Source organism: Coregonus clupeaformis, unplaced genomic scaffold, assembly GCF_020615455.1.
Source record: "Coregonus clupeaformis isolate EN_2021a unplaced genomic scaffold, ASM2061545v1 scaf0333, whole genome shotgun sequence".
In the NCBI taxonomy this organism is placed as follows: Eukaryota; Metazoa; Chordata; class Actinopteri; order Salmoniformes; family Salmonidae; genus Coregonus; species Coregonus clupeaformis.
The window spans coordinates 205,712-224,967 of NW_025533788.1; positions in this window are offsets into that span (position 1 = coordinate 205,712).

Below are 19,256 nucleotides of genomic sequence, written 5' to 3' on the forward strand. Positions count from 1 at the left end.
TTAGTCGAGTCACAAAATACAATTTGAATCAAAGAGACAAACATCGGCAACAATAATGACTGGACTATTTATCCCCACTTGAGCATGTCTCAACAACAACAACAACAACAACAACAACAGAGGATGCGTTCATAGTCACCAACAGCGCCTACCCGCACACACAAACGTCAACCAATCAGCATTTTTATTTATTTTATTTTTATTTCACCTTTATTTAACCAGGTAAGAAGCCAGTTGAGAACAAGTTCTCATTTCCAACTGCGACCTGGCCAAGATAAAGCACCAAGGCGCCCTGAAACCTGCGCTGTGAAACAAACGCACCCAAGCAGCACAGGAAAAAAGACATCAAGCTATGATGAATAAATGGAAACCTTTACCAGACGATAACTATTATCCCTCAAATATAAAATAGAGACAATTAGTTAAACAATCACCATCCTCCTGAGTTCACCCTCCCAACCCCCCATTATATATATTTATTTACACATGTACACACACACACAACTGTCCAGCTATCAGCTAGCTGGCAATTAGGTGTCCAGCCAGTGAGTAGCTTCTCCCTGCCTCGGTATCACTAATGCTAGCATACATCTCTAACAATAAACAAGCCAGCAAACGTAATAGTAGCTAAAAATTCCCTGAAGTAATATAAACACCATAGTTAGGCTTGAAACCCAGTCAAAAGCCACATCACTATTTAACCGAACCCGACTGGACCTCTATGGGTAAAATAAAAGTATCCAGAAAGAAAATGTAACTACCTGGCATAGTGTGGCTGTAGCTATAGTAACACCCTGGTAAACTTAGCGAGCTGGCTAAATAGCGCAGGCAACATTAGCTATGATACAACTTTACCTGGCCTGTCATTATGGTGCTAGCCATCTAGCCAGCCAGCCAGTCAACATTAGCTATGATCCAACTTTACCTGGCCTGTCATTATGGCGCTAGCCATCTAGCCAGCCAGCCAGCCGATCCTATGAGTCATTTGGTTGTATCCTCATGTTCTAACAGTTCACTATCCACTGTATCCAAGTTCAAAAGACAGTTCCTCCTGATGTAGTAGACGGGAACAAGTCAGGGAGTTCTTTCCTCATGTATGTTTCAGCCGTCTTCACAGAGTCAAATGTGCGCTCACCATTCTTGGTTTCCGTCCACAAAGTCGTCGGGTAGCGGCAGGCCGTATGCCGAACCAGCCTGCCGCAGAAGCCTCTTCAGTGGGGAGAAAGCCATCCTCCTCTTGTGTAGTATGGGAGAAAGATCCGAAAGATCATAATTCTGGCATCTCCGTACCCGGAGCTCTCCCTTTGCTCGGGCAGCAGAGAGGATGTGGACAGTGTCCTTGTACCGTAGAAATGTAATGACAAATGCCCTGGGTGCAACCTGGCCAGGCAGCCGCCTCCGTAGGGTGCGATGGACCATCTCCATTTCCAGTGGGTGCGCGGAAGGGGGTAGATCCAGATTTTTGGGACTCCATTCCTGTAGAAAGGAGATGGCGTCTCGTCCCTCCACGGCCTCCGGGAAACCTTGAAATCTCCAATTCAAGCACTTTTGGAAATTTCTGTAAGTATCTCATTTCTCCTCGAGTTTAGAGATGGCATCTTCCAAATTCTTGTGCTTTTGATCCACTTCCTTGCTTGAATCCTGGGCTATGTAATCGTTTGCATTGTTTTTGGTTTAGTATTGTAGCTAATTCTAACAGTCAGGCATCGAAAATGTATGGCAATATGAAAAAGGATATAATATTTGATCAAAAACGCATGTTGCTGAGTGCATTTACTTAAACCACACTCAGTAAACGCATTGTAACGTTAAAAGGTTAGAAATGAAAGCTAGCTACGTAGCGAGTCAGTTATTTTCAGTAAATGAATGAATAAGCTTGGTCTCCATAGTTGTCACCAACATGAAGAGAAAAAAGGACTTCATGTTTCTTCCAAAGAAAAGACAAGGCAGAAAGTCCAACAGAGCCACAGGGTTCAGGTGTGGAGAGAGCAAGAGAGAGCAGAGAGAGACAGCAGGAATACCATTGGAGAGACTGAGAGTGATATCAGCCAATCCCGGGAGGAGCCACCGGTGCAGCCAGTGATGAACATGGACCCAAGAACTCTGATGGGGGACAGGAGGAGGAGCTTCAAGGCGGCCTGATACCACATCCACCCCTGGCTTCAATATTCAAACAAATCAGACTCTGTGTTTTGTTACGCCTGTCTCAGAGACTGGATTTGATTCAAAATTGGGTTTTAACAACTGGAAGAAGGCAACTTAAAATGACGGGGGAATTTGCAATTCATGCAAGGGCTGAGTGGCACAAACAAGCAATGATTACATGGAGAGTCTATCAGAAAGCTGTAAAAAGTAATGCAACACTGGTAAATGCCCTAAACAAGGAACACAACAAACAGGTTCAATAAAATGGGGACTATATTAAAACAATAGGAGAAGTACTACTACTTACAGCAACACAAAACATTGCACAAAGAGGACACGATGAGTCTGCAGAGTCTGATAATAAAGTGAACTTCATGGCAATCCTAGAAACAATAGCTAAGCATGACACAACTGTGGAAAAAAGGTGGACTTCCATTCATAATGCAAAATACACAAGCAAAGGGATTCAGAATGAGGTTCTGAGTTGTTTGGCAGACATGGTTCCAACAGAGATGATAGAAGAAGTGAAAGACAGTGTGGTCTTCAGCATAATGGCAGACGGAAAACAAAAAGATGTAAAAACAAAAGGATCAGATATCTCCAGTACTCAGGTACTATTTGAGTGGAGCTGTCCATGAGAGCTGTCTTAGTTCAAACTTTGAATGACTACAGGGATGAGTCATTTTTTGATGACCTATGGAATGAAGTGTTGAACACAGCTGAGCAATGTGATACTGCAATACAGCCCCTGCAAAACCACCAAAAAAAGCTCTCAATTTAATGGAGACTGTCTACTCAGTACAGTAGGTCAGAGGTCAGATCCAGAAATAGATTAAAGACAGTTGTCGTACAACCTTTTTCTACCCTGTCTTAGATCAGATGCTCAATGGGCTCAACAGATGATTCTCTAGCAGAAACTGCTGACATAATGAATGGCGTCCAAACTCTAAACCTCAAAAGTGATGCATTTCTCAAAGAGAAGTCCCTGTTTCCATTTGCTAGAATGTATGAATCAAATATTGAGTACTTGGGGCATGAACTACATCAGTTCAGAAGAATTTGACAAAAGGAAAATCCAGAATGGCATGCAGAGACCCTCCAGTGTAGTAGAGATAGCATTATTCATTCAGCCTTATAAAGGCGTTTTCTTTAATCTCTTTAAACTGTGCAGAATATCTGTTTCAATCCCTGTTAGTAACGCTTCTTGTGAACAGAGTTTTTCTGCTCTAAAGCTGGTGAAAACGTATCTTAGGTCCACAATGTCAGATGAGAGATTAAGCAATTTAGGTGTATTAAGGTTTGAGTCAAGGAAGGCAAAGGCCTTGAATCCAGATGAATTTACGGATCTTTTTGCAAGAAACCACAACAACCGTGAGAATACAGTTGATGTAACTGATAGTGAATATGTAATGCAAATGCAAAAATGTAAATGCAAATAATAAATAGTTGAATGATTATAAACATGGTCATTTGTCTATTGATGCCTGCAATGCAGTGAAGAAAACGACATGACAACAATAATGTGTGATGTAACTGGCCCCTCTAACAGGACAACTGGCCCCAGCTAGCCCCTCCCACTGGGAATGTTCTAGAACCACCACTGCCTGCTACGGCTACATTGGCCCAGTTATTGTTGAATAATAATGAAGCTAGGTCAATTCAATTCAAATAATATAGCTGGTAACTTCCAAAATACTTACAGCTGAAATACACTGCCATTTTCTTTGTGAACATGGTGAGATGGAGGAACCGCATCCACATGTAGAGTTGTTGGGGAGGGGACAATTTTCCCAAATAGACACTGGCTTTGGATCAGGTTTAAATTCCTCCTCTAATGATCCTTGTTAGGTTTGGGGGGGAAGCTGATCCTAGATCTGTATCTAGGGGGAAACTTCACCCCAGCAAAGAGAGATGGGGGAAGAGGAGGAGAGAGAGCGTTGCTCTCAGGATTGACAGATCATGTACAAAATCTACCAGTAGGAAATTGGTGTCAGAATATAATATCTGACCTTAGTAGTTCTAATGTCTTCATTTGCTCCATTTCATTAGTCTTGTTGATTGATTGCTGATATCTAGTTTCATAGGTGAGATGGTGTTGATGAAGAGCATCCATCCGTTTAGTACTGCATTAATAGTAATGCATTCATAGACATATAGTTGATACTGGTGGTCCTACTCCATCCCCCACTTCACTCCATTAACCCTACACTTGCTGCTCACATGGTGGTTTGTCTCAATGTATCTGACTTTAGGTCAGTTTTAAGGTTCAGAAGGTAAAGATTGTGTTAGGCTGTGTCAGGAGCACTAGTGGTAGTGCTGCCGCTCCCAGATCACACATTGCCCTATATAAGTATATACTGTAGCAAGCTGAACCCAACACCTACCAATTACCACCTTCTGATCTCTTGGTGCAATGGATAAGGTGTTGGCTTGATAGTCGCTGGACCGGGGTTCGAGTCCCGGTTGGAGCTACCAAAATTTGGTACATTGGTGTCAGAAGTGGGATAGTGCCTGTGAGGCCATCAAAGAGGCGTGTACACATGAGAGACTTGCTATAAAGAAGTGTGGGAGCATGCTCTCCCCAAGGAAGGGGGTAATGTAGCGACCTTAATCCAACACCTAGCGATATCATTGAGAGGTTCGGACCTCTTGGTTAGTGCTTAAAGTGTTGGCTTGACAGTTGATGGACCCAGGTTCAAAACCTGTTTGGGGCTACCCCCTGAATTAACTACAATATATTTGTTTGCCTATGGGCAGGAGACCCGGGTTTGAGACGAAAGGGGCATTACACCGTTGCTGTTTGCAAAAAAACACTACATTGGTGGAAGCAGTGGAATGGTGCCTTGGGAGAGGTGTGCACATTTCATGGCGGGATCTGTACCAGGTGTCCCATGGGAAAACCAGTGTCTTGACCATTAGACCAAGAGGTAATGCCCTCTTGACCTGAGGGTGACACTGATTTTGAAGTTGAAGGCAGGACTACCTCATTAACAGATCATGAGAAAGACTCGTGTTTTCTACACACATGGGATAGTGTGAAATGAACTAGCCTAGGAAGCCCATGCTAGAAGTGTTAGGAGGTGGAAGTTAGAGAATTAGTCCAGTAACTGAAAGGTCACTGGTTTGAGTCCTGAGCCAGACAACAAAACGTGGGATTGGATCTGAACTGGCAGATCTGTGACCAACCCCTTCAGAAAGACAAAATCCCTTTTTTCCCTGTAACATGGACTAATAAAGTTGCACTGTACTGTGCTGTGCTGCACTTTATTGAACAGAACCTGAGAGTCCAGCATGTCAGGGGATGGGGTGGGGTGGGGGGTGAGAGCAGCAGTGGGGGATGGGTAGCTAGTCCTTGATTGGCTGTAGACCTGGGAGCCACAACTGCCAAGAGAAATTCAATCTACCCTTTTATCAGCCAAGCCAACATACTGTTTTACACACCCTTTTTGTGGACTGTTAATGTTTATATTTAAAATCAACACTGAGCTTTTCATGTTATAATCTGTTATTTATCAAATCTGATAGTAAGAGGTTAACTGATTTAATAGTTCAATATTGAAACCATTTACAATATGCACTAGAAATGGTTGTAATGAAAACCTGAGACACTCCTATAGACCTATGGAATTATGAGGGGGGAAAATGATGTATTTCTGAAAGATATCAAGTAATTTGATGTCAATTCTTGCGTGGGAAACTGCAGTCTGGTTTGTTTGTCTGAGTGAACAGAGCAGTTGGGGGAAGGGAATACACATACAATGTTTCAATCTCCAACTGTCTTGTTTCACAGACTCCCTGTGAGAGAGAATATAGTAGACGGTTGCTGTCAAAAAAGTGATTGGGGAGTTTTCCTGTGTCTGTGTTTCTGACTTTTTTAAGGACATCCTGTCCGGATGTTCTCTTCACTATTTAGGGTGTGCTTATGTAACTTGATAGTGAGCTGTTTCTTTGAAGTAAAGAAGCACGTTGATGGGGGAATATATTATCTATTATGCTGTGAGAGAAAGAGCACATATTTACCTGATTTGTTTAATATTAATAGTTCAACAATTAATATGATTAACAATAGTAGAGACATTTCTTAACTACCAATGCTGTGCTTTTGGTAAGGATGGTTCCCTCTAGCTCCCTGCAGCTGGTCTGGGCGTGTAGTCAAGGACATGGGATAGAGATCAACTGGAGGAACAGGTAGACCTGGATTGTTTCAATTTCTCGTTGCTTCCACACAGCCACAAGAAGAAAACATGGTGGCTCCTGATCTGCCAGGGAGGGGCGTGCTTGGATGAAAAGCAGAGATTGTTTTGGACAATTTGCAGAACTTATGAAGAGCTATACAAATCCTGTTGACTCTGTATTAACTTCTGCCTGCAATGGCATAACTAAGGATATTTTACATATACTCAGAAGCCGTTGTCATTTTCTAGTTTAAAGTTTAAAGTTTGTTTAAGAATAAGAGAATATCAGCACTGTGCAACGAACCCTCTACAGCATGTTTGAAATAAAACGTAATGGCCTGGTGATTGATGTGTCGTGTACTGACCTAGTTGAACTTAAAGTTTGAACTGTTTGAAAAATGTGAAACAGTTGGGATTTTTTGTAGTGAACTTATGGAGCTGCTGTGCAGTGAGCTTGTGACCCCTTGTAGAATGAAAAAGTAATTTCTGGGTAGGTCTGCCTGAGTATAAGTAAGTGTTAGACTTGTCCTGTGAACACTACGAGTGACAAGAAACCTCAAGAGAGATCAACCACAGAAAACTTCAGAAAACACGTCTCCTAGACCAATTCTATGTTTTGTGTCCTTCATGTCTGGGCCACAATGACAAAACCATCGATGCCATTCTTTGTGATGCACCTGATTGTTTTTAACGGTGGGATTGATATGAGTGGAGGCCAACCGGACGATTCAACAGTGAAGATTTTCACACACAGCTGTCTCAACAACCTTTTTCAGCCAAAAACCGGGAGTTTTTCTCCTGCGTTTCGCTATGAGGGAATGGCTTAAGATAAGACTTGCTCTATGTCAGATCTAAAAGGCCCTGAATGGAACATCCCTGCCTGGGTATGCACTGGAAGAGGAAGTCTGTGGGCCAGATGATTTGAAAGTCATACGAATCTCTTCAGTAGCGTATAGTCCAGACTCCAAAGTGACAATATTAGGTTGTTCTGAATTCAATAGCGCAAATGCCACCCAATCTGTTAGTTCGTATGTATTTTCAAACGCTTGAACACAGGTCAACTATTTTGTTGCCTGTCTTTAGCTTCAAGTGGCGAGATTGGTTTAAGGTGCTTGATATGATGAAACAAGTGCAACAGTTTTTCCACCATCGTGAACATTTACGAAGATGGTCCCTTCTGTCCTCAAGACAAAACTTGGGCTTATCAGCAAGAAGGTTGATCTATCATGGAAAAGAAAACATGTGAAACCTTGAAGGCCATGGAGAGCCTGGTGGAAGAGGCAACGTCTGAGTCCCTCACAGCTTGAAGACGGGGATTTGGAGACAGATGGGGGTGTCGGGTTACAAAAGGCCCCTGAAAAAGAGAAAAATGCTGATTCTACTTTTTTTCTAAGAAAATAATTATTATAATAATTATACATTTAAACATGTATTGTTTAGTACGGTGTAGTATTGTGTAATAATACAGTTTATGATCCATATATAGGTTTAGTAGTAAACATTAGTGTCATAGTTTAATATTCAATATTGTATAGTGAACTTTAATAATTTGTATATGTATGCTTACATTTCTGTAGTAACATTTTAGAAGAAAATAAAAGGTTTGAAAGAAAATTGTATTTCCCTTCAATGAATTACAGCTCTCTCTCTCTTTCTCCGTCCCTCCCCTCTCTCTCTCTCTCTCTCTTTCTCCTTCCCTCCCCTCTCTCTCTCTCTCTCTCTCTCTCTCTCTCTCTCTCTCTCTCTCTCTCTCTCTCTCTCTCTCTCTCTACAAGAGCCACTGGTTCTTTGGGTTGTGTGTGTGAGCGTGTGTTGTGTTTCTTTAAAACAACTGTTTTGTAAACCTGTTTACCCTTTTAGAAAGAGTTCTCAGCTATCCATATTTTAATGGTCAACAGTTTGCTCATCTAGGGGTCCCTTACACACAAGGGGAACTGAATGTACACTTGGGGTCCCCCAAGTGTCTTTGAAACTATTTTTTTAAAACCTGTTTATCCTTTAACCTTTTAAAAATAGCTCTCAGCGTCGGGAATGTCCGCAATTCGTCCGAGGGGATGGAATGTCCAGTGGATGTCTCAGTCAATTAAAAACAAAAAACGTAATTGTATTCTTAAAGATGTCCCGTTTACTGCTGTCCTAAACAGATCCATTTGACCCCATAAGGAAAGAGCGTCCGTGGGATGTCTCAGTCAACCAAGAAAAAAAGATCCAGAGGACCAGAAGGCCTGAAGACATACATCTTAAAGAGACTCCTTGAATCATTTAATCCTCATGGGCATTTTGAAGGTGAGTTGAATTTTCAATATGATGAAGGCTTCTATATCTAACTATGCATATATATATATATATATTATTTATGTTGTATATTATAAATGAATGTTTTTAATAATGTATTGTATAAAATTATATAGTATATAATGAATGTTGTGTTATTGATTTTTTTAAACGAGAATGGACTCTACCTACATATGTATATATCCTACTGTTTATACCAAACAAACGTCAATTTTATGTGACATGTCTCAAGGTGTCTCAGAACCCATGAAAATGCATGCCAAACCAAGTCTCTACTCAAGAGTGGACCACTGGCTCCACCTAGTGGATGTACAGTTACATCACAGTTATAGAAAAATTAATAGTCAAATGATTATGTATTATATTTCTCTCTCTACCTACATATTTATTTATCCTACTGTTTTTACCAAACAAATTTCAATTTTATGTGAAGTGTCTCAAAGTGTCAAAGTATACTCCTGAGTGGCGCAGTGGTCTAAGACACTGCATCGCAGTGCTAGCTGTGCCACTAGAGATCCTGGTTCTAATCCAGGCTCTGCTGTAGCTGGCCGTAACAAATGGGGCGGCGCACAATTGGCCCAGCGTCGTCCAGGAAAGGGGAAGGGAATGGCCGGCAGGGAGGTAGCTCAGATGGTAGAGCATGGCGCTTGTAACGCCAAGGTAGTGGGTTCGATCCCCGGGACCACACAAACATGTATGCACGCACGACTGTAAGTTGCTTTGGATAAAAGCGTATGCTAAATGGCATATTATTATTATAAGAGTGTCTGCTAAATGACATAAATGTCTCAGAACCATGAAATTGCATGCCAAGGCAAGGCTCTAATGAATAGTGGACCACTGGCTCCACCTAGTGGATGTTCAGTTACATCACAGTTATAGAAAAATAAGTGCGTGAATTTGACCATTTTCTGTCCTGCTAAGCATTCATAATGTAACGAGTACTTTTGGGTGTCAGGGAAACTGTATGGAGTAAAAAGTACATTATTTTCTTTAGGAATGTAGTGAAGTGAAAGTAAAAGTAGTCAAAAATATGAATAGTAAAGTCAACTACAGATACCCCCAAAAAACTACTTAACTAGTACTTTAAAGTATTTTTACTTAAGTACTTTACACCACTGGTTAACTTTCTTTCTTAGCTAGCTCGACTATGCACTTGCCTCTGCTAGCAATACACTGTGCTAACATTAGCCTAGACTGTACCACAGAAAATAACAGTTTTAAACAGTTGTAAAAACCCACTTCTTCCAGACAGAATAGTTCCTGTAGATTCAGACTTACTCATCACCAATCTTTTGCTATGTCTCGTTGGATTCATAACCACGTCTGTATAACAATTCAATAATGATGAGACAGGAGACAGGAATCAGTTCAACCATTTATCTGGAACGTGATCATCTCAACACACACACAAACCATGATGTCTCTGCAGCACAACCCCAATATACAACAAATACATAGATAAGTAAATGGACACTAAAACAAAACTCATAGAGGAATTTAAATGTTCAGTTGTAGAAAGTAGGGCCATGGGATAGGGTCAGAAAGGTCAGTATGTTTGATAACTGGTTACAGAGGTGACATAACAAGCATAAGGTCCATTATAACACAGTGAAGTAGAGGTGGGAGCTAAAAACAGACATGGACAGTGAGACGGTGTGAGGAGGTCAGGGGTGAAACACTAGATCAGGACAGGTAGAAATGGCAGGGCTGGAAATAGACACAAAGACACATTCTGATCATGGCTCAGACCTGACCTGAGACACCCAAACAGAAGATGCCACAGCAAAGTCCTGTCCAGTAGGATATATGGGATTTCCTTTCATCAAAATACTACACATGGAAATATGTCCAGTGTGTGTGTGTCCATTGTGTGTGTGTGTGTGTGTGTGTGTGTGTGTGTGTGTGTGTGTGTGTGTGTCCAGTGTGTGTCAAGTGTGTGTGTCTGTGTGTCCAGTGTTGGTGTGTGTCCAGTGTGTGTTTGTGTGTGTGTATGTGTGTTCAGTGTGTGTGTGTGTGTGTGTCCAGTGTGTGTGTGTATCCAGTGTGCGTGTGTATCCAGTGTGTGAGTGTGTGTGTCCAGTGTGTGTGTGTCCAGTGTGTGTGTGTGTGTGTGTGTGTGAGTCTAGTGTGTGTATGTGTGTTCAGTGTGTGTGTCCAGTTTGTGTGTGTGTTTCAGAGTGTTTGTGTCCAATGTGTGTGTGTATCCAGTGTGTGTGTTCAGTGTGTGTGTGTGTGTTTGTGTGTGTGTGTGTGTGTATGTCCAGTGTGTGTCCAGTGGGTGTGTCTGTGTGTCCAGTGTGTGTGTGTGTGTCCAGTGTGTGTGTGTGTGTGTGTCTAGTGTGTGTATGTGTGTTCAGTGTGTGTGTGTGTGTGTGTCCAGTGTGTGTGTGTGTATCCAGTGTGTGTGTGTGTATCCAGTGTGTGTGTGTGTGTCCAGTGTGTGTGTTCAGTGTGTGTGTGTGTGCTAGTGTGTGTATGTGTGTTCAGTGTGTGTGTCCAGTGTGTGTGTGTGTGTGTGTTCAGAGTGTTTGTGTTCAGTGTGTGTGTCCAGTGTGTGTGTCCATTGTGTGTGTGTATCCAGTGTGTGTGTTCAGTGTGTATGTCCAGTGTGTGTGTGTGTGTGTTCAGCGTGTGTGTTCAGCGTGTGTGTCCAGTGTGTGTGTGTCCAGTGTGTGTGTCTAGTGTGTGTATGTCTAGTGTGTGTGTGTGTGTGTGTCAGTGAGTTTGTATGTGTGTCCAGTGTGTATGTGTCTAGTGTGTGTGTGTGTGTGTGTGTGTGTCCCCAGTGTGTTTGTGTGTGTGTGTCCAGTGTGTGTGTTCAGTGTTTGTGTGTGTGTGTGTGCATGTGTTTGTCCTGTGTGCGTGTGTCCAGTGTGTGTGTGTGTGTGTGTCCAGTGTGTGTGTGTGTGTCCAGTGTGTGTGTGTGTGTGTGCAGTGTGTGTGTGTCCAGTGTGTGTGTTTGTCCAGTGTGTGTGTGTGTGTGTGTTTCTGTGTGTCCAGTGTGTGTGTTTGTGTACAGTGTTAGTGTGTGTGTCTAGAGTGTGTGTGTCCAGTGTGTGTGTGTGTCCAGTGTGTGTGTGTGTGTCCAGTGTGAGTGTGTCCAGTGTGTGTGTGTCCAGTGTTTGTGTTTGTCCAGTGTGTGTGTGTGTGTCCAGTGTGAGTGTGTCCAGTGTGTGTGTGTCCAGTGTGTGTGTTTGTCCAGTGTGTGTGTGTGTGTGTGTGTGTGTGTGTGTGCGTGTTCAGTATGTGTGTGTGTGTGTCCAGTGTGTGTGTGTGTGTCGTGTGTTTGTCCTGCGTGTGTGTGTCCAGTGTGTGTGTGTGTGTGTGTCCAGTGTGTGTGTGTGTGTCCAGTGTGTGTGTGTCCAGTGTGTGTGTGTCCAGTGTGTGTGTGTTAGTGTGTGTGTGTGCAGTGTGAGTGTGTCCAGTGTGTGTGTGTCCAGTGTGTGTGTTTGTCCAGTGTGTGTGTGTGTGTGTGTGTTTCTGTGTGTGTGTCTAGTGTGTGTGTGACCAGTGTGTGTGTGTCCAGTGTGTGTGTGTGTCCAGTGTGAGTGTGTGTCCAGTGTGTGTGTTTGTCCAGTGTGTGTGTGTGTGTGTGTGTGCAGTGTGTGTGTGTCCAGTGTGTGTGTGTGTGTGTGTGTGTTTGTGTGTTTGTGTGTGTCCATGTATGTGTGTCCAGTGTGTGTGTGTCCAGTGTGTGTGTGTGTGTGTGTGTGTGTGTGTGTGTGTCCAGTGTGTGTGTGTGTGTGTGTGTCCAGTGTGTGTGTGTGTGTGTGTGTGTCCAGTGTGTGTGTGTGTGTGTGTGTCAGTGTTACCATGGTTATTATTTACAGGGACACTGAGGAGTCAACATTAACAACCCTAAACCCTGGGTAGAGGGGCTCAGTGAATGTGGAGTGGAATGTGTTCAGGTGGGTCAGTGTGTCACAGGAGACTCTGTAGAAGGACAGAGTGCCGGCTGGCCAGTCCAGATACACTCCTACTCTGTGGGAGCTGGAGGAGGGGACGTCTATGATAGTGGACTTCTTATTGTGACAGGCAGAGTAACTGTTGTCAGAGCAGAACAGACTCCAGGACTTGTCATTGTATCCAAGCCAACAGTCAATATCCCCTCCTCTCCTGCTGATTCCTTTATATGCCACTCCTATACCAGCCCCACTCCCACTCCACTCTACCTCCCAGTAACAGCGCCCAGTCAGACCCTCTCTATTTTATTTTTTTTTATTTTATATATTTTTTGTCATTTAGCAGACGCTCTTATCCAGAGCGACTTACATGAGCAATTAGGGTTAAGTGCCTTGCTCAAGGGCACATCGACAGATTTTTCACCTAGTCGGCTCGGGGATTAGAACCAGCGACCTTTCGGTTACTGGCACAACGCTCTTAACCACTAAGCTACCTGCCGCCCACACAAGTCCACCCTCTCTACACAGCACCTGTCCACAGACCTCAAATCTCTCTGGGTGATCAGGATACGGCTGCTCCTCTCTCCTACATGTCACCTTTCTGTTCTCCTCAGACAGAGAGAGGAGTCTGTTTACTGTGTTTGGGTCCAGTGTGAGATCACAGACATCTGATGGATGAAACCAGACACAATTTTACAAATCATCATCATTCACATTAGAATGTTAACTCACTTTTCACTAATTCATTTAATGTAGATGTTTCTATGTATCAAAAGGAGAAGTTAAGGTAACTTGAGACTTGTTCAATGATCATATGTTATACTGTATGGTAATATAAAACACAATTATTCCCATTAATTACACACACACACACACACACACACACACACACACACACACACACACACACACACACACACACACACACACCCTGAACACACACACACACATTTCTAAAGTAACACAAACACGCCACACACACATTGTCAAAGCAACTCTTTGTAAACTTTGGTGTCCCTGATTTCTGCTTCTGTAGAACTACAGCTGATATTTAATATGACCAAGTAAGTAATGATGGTGGTCTTTGACTTTGACTTCACTTGAATTAAGACTTATTCTTAGTCATATTCTTCACAGCAGTCAACACTCACATTTTCTAAGTCCAGGTTTCATTGTGTTCTCTCCACCATGTTCCACACTGTAGCGGTAAGCAGAAGAACAGACAGTCATTGACGGATACACCTGAACTCACACACACACACACACACACACACACACACACACACACACACACACACACACACACACACACACACACACACACACACACACACACACACACTCAGACACACACACACACACACACACACACACACACACACACACACACACACACACACACACAAACACACACACACACTGGACACACACGCACACACACACACTGGACACAAACACACACACACACACACACTCACACACACACACACACACAAAAACACACTGGACACACACACAAACACACACACACTGGACACAAACACACACACACACACACACAAACACACACACAAACAGTAAGTATATACATTTGTCCAAGTGTGTGTGTGTGTGTGTGTGTGTGTGCGCACGAGGCAGGCTGCCTCTGCCAACTCCTAATGAAAGTGTTGCTGAGGAGGAGAGTGATAACTCTAAGACAGATGTGCCTCAGCTCACCTGTGTGTTTGTATGTGTGTGTGTGTGTGTGTGTGTGTGTGTGTGTGTGTGTGTGTGTGTGTGTGTGTGTGTGTGTGGTGGGGGGTTTGGTGTGGAGGAGGGATGGGAGGGGTATGATGAACACATGACATCTGTCTGTGACACAGGTGAGAGCTCCAGCCTCTAGCCCAGCCAGACTAGAAAACACTCATCTGAAATTGGACAATAAACCTACAGTTTGTAATGAAATACAGGAATGTGTCTTTACCCGGTTACTGCCACATCACTGAGCTTTCTACATCTGAATGAGTTTTCTACAGAGATGAAGCACAGTGGTCAAAACAGCAGTGTTGACACTGTGACTATGGTGGGGCTGTTAAGCATGAAACACACTGAGAATCTCACTGCCGATATACTGCCGATGAGTACTTACTTTACATTACTGACTTTATTGTCCCCCATGGGGACATTTGTTGCACTATCATGCACATTTTTAAATTGGCGTTTATACAAGTAGACAACAAATTGACAATACAAAATTCATAACAGTTACATACAGTATATATCAATGAATGAGACTAGCCTGCTGGCCTTACTGGTGGATAGGAACATTAGCCCAAGCTGTTTAGGAGGGATATCACACCTGGCACAAATGTTTGTCTAGTTCTGTTTTTCCTGCCGGGGGTGCCCTATACCTGCACCCAGAGGGGAGTAGTTCAAAGTTCAGGTACGAGGTGCTTGGGTCTAAAATGTTTTTGTGAGCCTTGCTGAGGCCTCTGAACTTAAAGATCTCATCACCTTGCTTGCTGTGGTGATAATCCTTCTCAGCATATTTTTATGTCTGACAGTGGCATTGCCAAACCAACAAACAATGCAAAAAGTTTAAATACTAAGATTTGTAAAACACAGTCAGTATAGTACAGTTAACATTAAAAGATCCCAGCTTTTTGAGAAAGTACAGTCTCTGTTGACTCTTTTTGTAAATCAGGTCTGTAGATTTACTCTACTGAAGCTTATTGTCTAAGTGGACAGTCAGATATTTGTATTCCTCTACAATCTCTATGTTCTGACCTCTGATAGATGTTGCAGAGGTGGGTGTTGTTCGCTTCCTGAAGTCTATCTATGCACATCTCTTTGATCTTGTTGGTATTGAGGACCAAGTGTGATTCATCACACCATCCTACAAAGTCATTTAGTACTGGGCCATGACAGAGGGAGGCCGTTCCTTCTCTTGCTAGAACAAAAATGGTACCTGCTGCGTGCCGACCCAGTAGCAACGAACCTACCGATTCTACTTGTAGAATAGCAATGCTTGTCAGTGGCCAATAACTTGACTTTGAGCCAGTCAGAGAGCACGAAACCCCATGTGGGGGAGCCAGCAATTATTTATTTTTAAAGAGGGCATTTTCTGCGTACATCCACAGATGAGCCAGTCACACTTCATATGCAATGTAGGCTATGGGATGGTAGCTAGATAAGTGCACAGACGCAATGCACACAACACTAAATACTTCCTCCAAGACAGCTAACCACTGTAGTTAGTATTGCCATTATAATTAAATCACAATGGATTAGATAGTTTCCATTAAACAGCTGCCTGTGTTAGCTGCCTAGTTAGTGCAATGTCCTTAGCTAGCTAGCTATGTTGTGCTAGCTAGCGAATATGCTAACATTAACTAGTTAGCTAAACATTTGGCTATGGGCTGCACTTTGGCAATATGGGATTATGGAGAGTGCCTTAAATTGTTTCTTCATCATCTTGCTAGGTAGTTATCTAGTAGTGGCCATCTGGCTAGTATCAACAAGGGCTTTGTACAAAATAAGACGACATTAGCGCAGATAACTTGGAATCTAGACCATAAGCAATACGCACATATATGCATTGCCAAACAACGCTACTACCACCTTCTGGTTTGGAGTATTTTAACAAGGCTGAGTGGCTGACGACTTCCAAGGTCTTTGCTGTGTGAACAAATACAGTGTGAATACATTAGTGAATACATAAAATATGTATTCACTAACTGTAAGTCGCTCTGGATAAGAGCGTCTGCTAAATGACTAAAATGTAAATGTAAATGAACACATAAGAGATTGACTGCCGACACTGTTCAGAGGTGCTAAGTACTAAATAAAGGTGAAATAAAAATAAATAAAAAACTGTCGGCAGGCAAACGTTTGACAATCCAACCGGTGTGTCTGAGCTTTTAGAGGAGGGGGAGACACCCTTCTGTGCGTCTGTCACAGCTGAAGACTAACACAGAGGAAGAGGGCTGTTGGTCTAGAGAGGAGGAGTGAAAAGGAAGGTAGGGGGAGAGATCAGGGCCTAAAGTGCTTAACAGTCCAGAGAGAGGAGTGTGAGAAAGCCATCAAGGAGACCACACCTCTGTTAAAATGAAGAAGCACCAGTAACTACAACCACAACCCCTCTGCTTCCTCCCCTGGCCCCTCTCTACTATCCCCTCATTACCACTGGTGGTCCTGGAGGTAGAGCTCAGTGTTGCCAGATTGGGTAGTTTCACACCTAAAAGAAATGCGATGCAAGAAACATACAAATCCCGCCCACCCAGCTCACAGAGAAATCTGTTAAAATGTGGCTACTTTTTAGTGGATTGGGCAGGATTTTGGTTCTGATTGTGCTAGAAAGTGGCAATAGAATCTGGCAACACTGGTAGAGCTTATACCGGCCTTGTGGGGTGGGGAAGAAAGCCTCCGAGCAGCCTCCAAGTATGCTTTTATATTTTCATTTAAGTGGAAAACATCAGATTTGTTCATGTTTAGCCTCTGGAAGACTATACATAGACTGAAAACTCAGAATGGATCCTGCTGAACAACTAGCAGTGAGTAATGATGGGATGTGTTGTCACGGTTTCGGCCGAGACTGCTCCTCCTCCTGGTTGGCAGGCTTCGCGTTCGCCGTCCCCGGAGTACTAGCTGCCACCGCTCTATGTTTTCGTTATTTGATTGCTTTTGTCTGTCTGTTACACCTGTGTCCATTTGTGTGTTGATTACGTGTCGTATAAGTTCCTTGTTTTGCACTAGTATGATTGTGTGTTGTTTTCACTGTCATGCTGTTCGAGCTACGTGTTTGCACTCTGTTTGTTTTGTGTTTAGTGTTTACGCGTGTATGCGTAATTCTCCTCTCGCCTCTTGTTTTGTCGAGGTCGTGTTACTTTTGGACATTTGACTTTGGATTATTAAAGTCTGTTGGACTTAACCTCTGTGTCCTGCGCCTGACTCCTCCACCACATCCACATCGGGTTCCCTCCTGACAGAACAACACACCAACATGGAGTCAGCAGGAACAGCGGCGGCACCCGAATCCCTGGAAGACCGGATCAACTACCAGGACACCATGATCCGGCAACTGGCGCCATGGAGGATGTGTCCAACACTCTGGGGGATTAGAATCGAGAGGTGCCCACGACTCTTACAAACATCCCATCACCAACGGCCAGTCCTCCTCTCTCAGCACCGAAACCAGTGGCATTGGCTCGCTCCCGAGGGCATATGACGGTTCTGCAGCCGGGTGTCAGGGGATTTCTCCTGCAGGTGGAACTTTACCTGGCCACCATACACCCGGCGCCCCTCGGGATACGAGAGCGTCTCCGCCCTCATCTCCTGTCTATCCGGCAAGGCGTTGGGTGAGGCCAACGCCCGAATGGAGGGGGAATAGATGCCGCAACCATCACCTACGCGGAGTTTTCCCGCCGCTTCAGGGCTGTCTTCGATCATCCACCTGAGGGGAAAGCGGCGGGAGAGCGTCTGTTCCACATCCGACAGGGAGAAGAGGAGCGCACAGGAGTTCGCACTGGAGTTCCGGACACGTAGCAGCGGATGCGGGGGTGGAATGAGAGGGGCCCTCACTCGACCACTCACCGGTGTAGCCTACAGAGGACGTTCGTACGAGAGCGGGCCTGCAGGGACACCAACCTGCTTCGTTCGACCAGTTGGTGGACATTTCCATCCGTCTAGACACCCTGCTGGCTACCCGCGGGACGTCCCCGAGTGGGAGTCGTCCATTCCCGCCCTCCAGCACCTCCGGGCCGATTCCTATGGGAGCTCAGGGGTGCTGGCGCTAGAGAGGAGGAGAGGGCAACCGAGGGGGCCATCCCCGCACCACCTGTGGTCGTGGAGGACACACCGCGGCCAGGTGCTGGGGAGGGTCTCCTGGGAGAGAGGTGACAACAGGCCACACACTGGGGAGTCATTCTCAGGTGAGCAGGCGCCCCACTTACCCAGAGCTTTCTGTTGGTCACATGGGAGTATTCCTGTGAGATTTCCAGAGGTGGCACCTCATTCCCAGCATAAGGCGCTAGTAGATTCAGGCGCAGCTGGGAACTTTATTGATCGGGCATTTTGTTGTAGGTTGGAATTCCCCTTCGGCGGTGAAGCTCCATTTCCTGTCCACGCGACTAGACAGCCGGCCGTTGGGGTCGGGCCCGATCAGGGAGGTCACAGCACCACTGACGATGACGACGCAGGGGGTTATGAGGAGATCATTCAGTTTTATCTGATTGACTCTCCCCTCGTACCCCGTGGTGTTGGGCCTTCCCTGGTTAAGCACCCATGATCTCTACCATAGCGTGGCAACAGAGAGCTCTTATGGAGTGTCTGCCCAGTGTGTAGGGAGATGTTTAGGTGTTTCCGTAGGGGCGACCCTCGGTAGAAAGAGTCCGAACCAAGTGCCCGCACTGCGCGCATTCACCCTGAGTATGAGGATTTAGCACTTGTGTTTAGCAAATCGAGGGCAACACGGCTACCTCCTCATAGACAGGGGGGACTGTGCAACAAATCTCCAAACAGGAGCGGCTCTGCCACGGAGTCGTGTGTATCCCCTGTCTCAAGAGGAGACAGCGGCTAGGAGACTTACATAGCGAGTCCTCTGGCACAGGGATACATACGGTCCTCCACTTCCCGGTCTCCTCGAGTTTCTTCTTTGTGAAGAAGAAGGACGGGGGAGTTGCGCCGATTGTATTGATTACCGTAGTCTCAATCAGATCACAGTTAAATACAGTTAGCTGGAGTCGGCGGTTGTAGGCCT